The sequence below is a fragment of the Carcharhinus amblyrhynchos genome, chromosome 4 (genome assembly GCF_965287045.1).
Source record: "Carcharhinus amblyrhynchos chromosome 4, sCarAmb.v2.hapA, whole genome shotgun sequence".
NCBI classification, from domain to species: Eukaryota; Metazoa; Chordata; class Chondrichthyes; order Carcharhiniformes; family Carcharhinidae; genus Carcharhinus; species Carcharhinus amblyrhynchos.
The window spans coordinates 42,029,707-42,037,957 of NC_137327.1; positions in this window are offsets into that span (position 1 = coordinate 42,029,707).

Sequence of the window (8,251 nt, forward strand, 5' to 3'; positions counted from 1 at the left end):
TCCACATGTCTGCATGGGTTTCCTCCAGGTGCTCCGGTTTTCTCCCACAGTCTGTAAGATGTGTGCATTGGTCTGATTGGCCATGCTAAATTGCCCCTTAGTGTCAGGGAGATTAGCAGGGTAAATATGCGTAGCTATGGCGATAGGACCTGGGTGGGATTGTTGTCAATGCAAGCTTGATGGGCCGAATGGTCTCCTTATGCAGTGTAGAGATTCTATGAAAGAACAGTGAATAAACTATTGAGTTTAGGTACAAACTATTTAACTTGTACCACACAGTCAGTATGAACATGTTAATTACATAAATCCTTGTCTGGAACAAGACGTTTTGATGACGTTAATAACATAGATTGAGAAACCTATTTAAAAACAGAAGGAGGAGAGGTTAACAGTGTTAAAATGTGATAACTTCATATTATGAATGTATAGTCTTAATATAAGTTCCAATTTGCAAACATAAATTACTTCAACCATGTTTGGTTGAATTTGCTGATGACACCAAAATTGGTGGAAAGGCAAATTGTGCGGAGGGTGGTGAGAGTCTACAGAAGGATTTAGATAGGCTGGGCGAATGGGCCAGGAAATGGCAAATGGAATTTAATGTTGGCAAGTGCCAGGTGGTCCACTTTGGTAGGAATAATGGTAGGAAGGATTATTACTTACGTGGAGAAAAACTGCAGCAGGCGACGGTGCAGAGGGACCTCGGGGTCCTTGTGCATGAGTCGCAAAAACCCAGCTTGCAGGTGCAGCAGGTGGTCAGGAAGGCGAATGGGATGCTGGCTTTCGTCGCGAGGGGGATTGAATATAAAAGTAGGGAGGTCTTGCCGCGGCTGTATAGGGCATTGGTGAGGCCGCAGCTGGAGTACTGTGTGCAGTTTTGAGTGCCGTACTTACGCAAGGATATTTTGGCCTTGGAGGGAGTGCAGAGGAGGTTTACTAGGCTGATGCCAGAGTTGAGGGGGTTGAGCTATGAGGAGAGGCTGAATAAATTAGGCTTGTACTCGTTAGAGTTTAGAAGAATGAGGGGAGATCTCATTGAGACGTATAAGATGATGAATGGGATGGATAGGATAGAGGTGGAGAGACTCTTCCCGCTCAGAAAGGATAGTAGGACTAGGGGGCACAGCCTCAAGATAAAGGGGGGGTGGTTTAGAACGGAGTTGAGGAGGAACTTCTTCACTCAAAGGGTGGTGAATCTCTGGAATTCTCTGCCCATTGAAGTGGTGGAGGCTACCTCGCTAAATATTTTTAAGACGCGGGTTGATGGGATTTTGATAAGAGAGGGGATTAAGGGTTATGGGGAGAGGGCGGGAATGTGGAACTGAGCCAAGACAGATCAGCCATGATCTTATTGAATGGCGGGGCAGGCTCGAAGGGCTAGTTGGCCTACTCCTGCTCCTATTTCTTATGTTCTTATGTTGGGATGTTCAGTAACATTCCCTTGTATAACTTTACACATCAAATACAGAACTCAAATTTAAGTCTTATTATGGTTAAAAGTCTAACTGCACAAAGCCAACAATTTCCTGCAATTGTAATATTGTAGCTAATGCTTTTAGTTACGTTGCTGTGCATCCTGGTTCTCCAGTGGTGAATTTGTACCAAACATTTACTGGAGAATGAATGAAAATGTGCCACAACTAAATAGTGGTGAATCAGAAACTGTGTCGCTAGTGGCAACTTCTGGGTCAATGACAGTAGAATCAAAGAATCCCTACAGTGTAGAAAGAGGCCATTCAGCTCATAGACTCTGCACCGACTCTCAACAGAGCATCTTACCCAGGCTCTATCCCCATCACCCCATCCATTTACCTTGTTAAACTCCCTAACCTACACATCTTGGGATAATAAAACACAATTTAGCATTGCCAATCCACCTAATCTGCACATATTTGGATTGTAGAAGGAAACCAGAGACAACCCACGCAGACATAGAGTGAATGTGCAATCTCCATATAGACATAAGGCTGGAATCGAACCCGGGTCCCTGGCCCTGTGAGGCAGCAGTGCTAACTACTGTGTCGTTGTGGGGATGAGCTTTTAGATTATTTTATTGCCTTTTAGCTAAAAAATGACTCGTCAGCATGACAATCTCAAATTTCTTAAACAATGTTTACAATGCATGTAGATTTGACTTTACAAGGGACATGCATGTAATCCAACTGAAGAATCTTGGATTATGCCTAATAGTGTTTGTAACAGGCCAACAGGAGATTCTGCAGGACGATTACATTGCCAAGGTATTTCTAGTTGAAAGGATCTGTGGTTATTTTTGTAAAGCAGAAAGTGAATTCCAATATTCCAGCTTGCACCAGAAACTAACTAACTCAAGAAAAATGCTGAATTTGTGACTTAGCTTAATAAATATGAGAATTTGACTTCATGGTTGCTAGTTAATCAAAATCTTTAGCATGACTAACTTGTAGTGCTCTCTTTATCAACTTGTTTTAGGAATAAAGTTATAAGCTGATTATTCTGTCAGTGCCATTTATGGTTTATTGTTGTCATATATAACTGGCTTACCAGTGCAATAATACTACACTTAATTTCTTAGGGCACAATGATGACTTATGTTTCAAAGCCCACTTGTCCATTAGCCCGATGGTCTAAGTAGCAACAACAATCAAAAAAGCATTAGTTCAGCAGATTCCCAATTACCATTGATTTTAATGGAGCAAAGTTATTATCGTTTCAGTATTTCAATATTTCAGTGTGGGAAATGGAGGAGTGTCAAAGATTCCAGGAAACGATGATATGAAATCATGGCAAATCATTTCCCTGGGCCTTTAAAGCAGACCCTGCAACATAGCTGCACTATTTCAGTGGTGCTGTCAGACAATTTCGGGCCAACGCTGAATCCTTGCTCAGTTTGAAAGATGGACAGTATTACAGGCATTCGCAAGTCACCATAATCAAGTTCATTTCAACATTTATTCCAATACTGTGGGATGGAGATGGCTCAGTGGTATTATCGCTGGACTATTAATCCAGAAACTCAGCTACCATTCTGGGGACCTGGGTTCGAACCCTACCATGGCAGGTGGTGGAATTTGAATTCCATAAAAAATATCTGGAATTAAGAATCTACTGATGATCATTGTCAAAGAAACCCATCTGGTTCACCAATGTCCTTTAGGGAAGGAAACCTGCCGTCTTTACCTGGTATGGCCTATATGTGACTCCAGAGTCACAACGATGTGGTTGACTCTCAATTGCTCTCTGAAATGGCTTAGCAAGCCACTCAGTTTCAAGGGTGATCTAGGGATAGGCAATAAATGATGGCCAGCCAGAGACATCCATGTCCCACAAATGAATTTTAAAAAGTTATTACATGTTGCTGAGGTTCATTCTAACTAAATAAGCAGAAGACCATGAGCTCTGGGAAGGACCCATCAACTTATGGGCAGGAAAGTAAAATTGTAATGACATGGTGGCATGATACATCACATGTTCTATGATTTTTCCACCCAGTTCATGTCCTGACCTTTGTGAACGGGCTTCCAGACTTGTTGGGCCAGATAGAGAATGTGGAAGAGAAATTGAAGGGAGAAACTGACAACGTTGCAATATCTGCTGAAACATTTCTGAGTTGGCCTTCATGTTCTTGTTAATGTTTCACCATTGACATCTTCCCATTGGAAAATTCTATCTGCTTTTTCTTTTTGGAAGCAGCAGAGAGCAATGGGAGATTGTCATGCAGGTCAACCAAACAGAATGTGCACGGTATCTGCTCACCTATTCAAAATCTACAGGCAGGGGTGTGTATGCCTGCCCCTGTCTGAGAAATCATGCCTTCAAAAGCATTTTCTTTATGGCGGCACAGTGGTTAGCACTGCTGCCTCATTGCGCCAGGGCTGGAGTTCAATTGTGGCCTTGGGTCACAGTCTGTGTCTGAGTGAGTTTCCTCTGGGTGCTCCGGTTTCCTTCCACACTCCAAAGATGGGCATGTTAGGCTTATTGGCCATGCTAAATTGCCCCTTGGGGGACTAGCAGGGTAAATATGTGCAGTTACGGGGATAGGACCTGAGTGGGATAATTGCCAGTGCTGGCTTTATGAGTCGAATGGCCTCCTTCCGCATTGTAGGGATTCTATGTCCTCAGAGAGCTAAGCAGGATCCAGAGGCAAAACTAAAGAAATCATGATTGAGTTACTGAACAACTTTGCCTCTCCTCCATCACAGATATTGCAACCTAAGTGGCTGCAATACTCGTAACTGAACTTAATGTCTAAACCAGTAGATAACTCCTACTATTAATGGATACATACAACCAGAGAATCAAAAACATTCACAACAGAGGGCATTCAACCCATCATGTCAGTGTCAGTTTTTCATTAGAGCAATTCAAAATTCATTTTAATGCTCTGCTCTCTCCATTGATCTATTTATTTGATTCATCCATTTCATGGCTCAATTACCCCTCTGCACATTGAATGTTTTTCAACATCTGTCCTTACTCAGTTAGTGACAGATTTATATCAATGACCTTTTATTACCGATTTCCCAATTGAAATAAATGGTCTTATTTAAACACTTTATAAAGACAGCACAGTGACCTGGGTTCAATTCCAGCCTTGGCTGACTGTGTGGATTTTGTGTGTTTAGGTTTCCTCCTACACTCCAAAGATGTGCAGGTTAGGGTGATTGACCATGCTGAATTGCCCCTTGGTGTCGCTGGATTAGCAGAGTTATTACATGGGTTACGGTGATAGAGGTTGGATGGAAATGTCATCGGTGCACACTCGATGGGCTGTGTGGCCTCCTTCTGCACTGTAGGGATTCTACGATTCAAAAATTTCAAAATCCTCAAAAGACTTCTCAATCTTTTCCGTTCAATGTAAATAATCCCAGTATCTCAAGACCCAATCTCTAGTATAATCCTGGTGAGTTTATGCTGTAATTTTGCTTTGGTTTTTATGTCTTTCTGTAACTGGATCTTGAAAGTTACACACAGGACTGTAAATATTCTAACTATGGTCTGGTCACATTGCCTTGTATCATTATGTTTTTGGTTTCGTACTCTATACATCTATTTATAAAGCACAAGATAGTCTATATAGATTAAGTAAAATTCCTGCTCCTCAAAAAAAGCTACTTTTCCATTAGCTTAAGCTTTAACATCAGCAAGTACCCTTTTCCCCACTATCCTACAAGATAGCAAACATTAAGCAGCTATCCAATCCACAATACCAATGATTGCAGCAATTATTTGGTAATGCATCACCTGGTTTCGTTACATAGGCACCTTATCTGGCTTATGACTGCATGGCCTTGTTTGCACACTTCTGTTTCAATGCTGCCTAAGTGTCTGGACCCTGAAACATAGATGGCTGCTCCAAATCTTTTTTGTTCTTTTGTGGGATGTGGGCGTCACCACCAAGGCTGACGCTTGCTACTGATCCCAAATCATCCTTGAGAAGGTGAGGGGCAGTATCTTTCTTGACCCGCTGCAGTTCATCTGGTATCTGCAGCAGTTTATTAAAACCGAGTGCTTTGCTAAACCATTATAGAGGGGAGTTTGGAGTCAAACATATTGCTGTGGGCCTGGAGTCACATGTAGGCCACATTAAATAAGGACAGCAGATTTCCTTCAGGACATGAGTGAACTGGATGCATTTTTCTGATGATTGATAAAGGTTTTGTGGCACCATTACTGAGATTAGTTTTCAGTTCCATATTTATTATTCAAATTTTAATTCTACCAGCTGCTATGCTGGGATTTGAGCCTGTGTCAACAGAACATTAACCTGGGCCTCTGAATTACTGAATCACTACACCATCTCCCCTCAGCCTCACGGGGCTGAAATTAATCCTCCATTGAAAGTTGCTGGGGCAACAAGGTGTCACAGTGGTTAGCACTGCCACCTCACAGTGCCAGGGACCTGGGTTCGATTCCCGGCGTGGGTCACTGTCTGTGTGAAGTTTGTATGTTCTCTCCATGTTTGGGTGACTTTTGTCTGGGTGTTCCAGTTTCCTCCCACAGTCTGAAAGACATGCTGGTTAGGTGCATTAGCCATGCTAAATTCTCCCTCTGTACCTGAACAGGCCCCAGGTGTGGCGACTAGGGGATTTTCGCAGTAACTTCATTGCAGTGTTAATGTAAGCCTACTTGTGACACTAATAAATATGCTTAAACAATAGTCATGTTCCTGTCCAAGTTGAAACCTCCTGGATGGATCGCCCACGCTGCCATGAAGGAGAGTTATCTCATTAGCATGTGCACTAATTACTCTAATGTAGCTGTAACAGAACACTGATTGCCAGCAATCAGCAGAAAAACCAACTGAAGGAAGCTTGAGAGATAATGAATGGAATATCCCACCCTAATCCCTGATATCATCAACTTCACCTGACATACTCCTGTTGAATAGCGCTTTCTCCAGCACTGCGTTGATGTGAAACCATCTCACTGCTATCTCAGCCATCTGCTGCACATCTTGGGAAAGGCAGTACATAACCACAATAGAATCATAGAATCCCTACAGTGCAGAAGGAGGCCCTTCGGCCCATTGAGTCTACACTGACCACAATCCCACCCAGCCCTATTCCCATAACCCCACATATTTACCCTGTTAATCCCCTGACACTAGGATCAATTTAGCATGGCTAATCAACCTAACCCACATATCTTTGAACTGTGGGAGGAAACCAGAGCACCCGGATGAAACCCATGGAGACACAGGGAGAACATGCAAACTCCACACTGACAGAGGCCAGAATTGAAATGGGTCCCTGGCACTGTGAGGCAGCAGTGCTGACTGCTGTGCCACAATGCTGTCCCATGTTTAAACACAGAAAATGCTGGATAAAATCAGCAGGTCTGGCTACATCTGTGATGAGAAGCAGAGATAACCTTTCGAGTCCAAATGATCCTTCTGCAGAAACAATGACTAGAATTCTCCGCACTCACACACCCTGCTACTGCTGCCAGGAGAATTTGGCGCACAGCCAAATTTTCATTCACTGTAGCAGAACTGGGATTCCCGGCAGCGAGTAAGGTCGGGGAATTCCAGTCATTATTTTTGACTCTGCCAATCTCCTTTATTTCATGTCAGGATCCCTGAAATCAGCATCTTTGTGCTCAATAGTCAGGGGTTTGCATTTATCAAACCTCTTCAAGGTGAACGTCTGCATTGCCATCCTGTGAATTTGACTGCCTGCTCTTCACCTAAACCATTTGGACTCATATTCCTCCTTTCTCTGACTCTGAGAGGGTGGATGAGTGAGTACCTGTATTGCCAAAGATTAGAGTGTAACTGTAATCACTTGACCATCTTCATCCTTTACTTCTGATACTGTTTGCTTGACAGCCTCTGAAGGGGAAAATAACTATTGTTAACTTCGGGCAGTAGAACCAGTATTCTGTCTGAAGCTGCTACTTAGTGGATTTTTTAATGAAGAGCTGCATATTGCCACATCTTCCAATTTGACCCTTACTGCTGCTTGAGATGGCTTCTTTCCAGATATTCTAGTGATGGCATTGCTTCTCCACTTGACCGCTCGCAATAAGACCTCGGCCTTAGATATGCCGCTCATTTGTTTCCTCAAATCGCAGCTGCCAACGTAGTGCCAATCTGGAAATGCCAACCTGAAAGTGCCAACCTGTACCAAGGGGCATTGCCAAGGAGCAGTACCAGAGGGAGACCCTCATTGGAGACCCTGGGGGGCAGAGGGGGGTTCGATTTATGTATGGTGAGGGAGGAGAATGATCAGTGAAAAGGGAACTTGCAGGCACAGGGGAGAAGTGGGCAGTGAGGAGAGGGAATGATGGTGATAACTTTGGGGAGGGGGGAAGGAGAGAGCCCCCGATGACTGTGCAGGGTGGGACTGGCAGGAGCGATTTTTAATTCTGACACTGATCCATGTGTCCTTTAAAGATGATGCCCCACTCTCTGTGGTGCTGATTTTGCTGGTTTTGTCAGCCCTTGCTCCACCAGAGTGCCAATGTAAACCGTAACCATTCATTCCTTTCATTCTGAGAGGCTCAAAGAGATGGATTGGAAACTGGACTGTGCAGCTGGAGTGCTATACACCCATTTTCACTCTGAGCCTGACACGAAATCTGGTAAGGATCCACCCTTAGACTAGCAGACCAGTTCTCTTGATTCACAGAGACTAGCATCTTGAGGCAAAAGAAAAGAGATGAGTCTACCTAAGCCAATCGTCATAGGGGCAAGCTTCCTCATGAGTTTAGAAACTGGTAAGAGTGGTCTTGGCTGAATCTCTCAGCATTTTCCCAGCAGCAATGACAT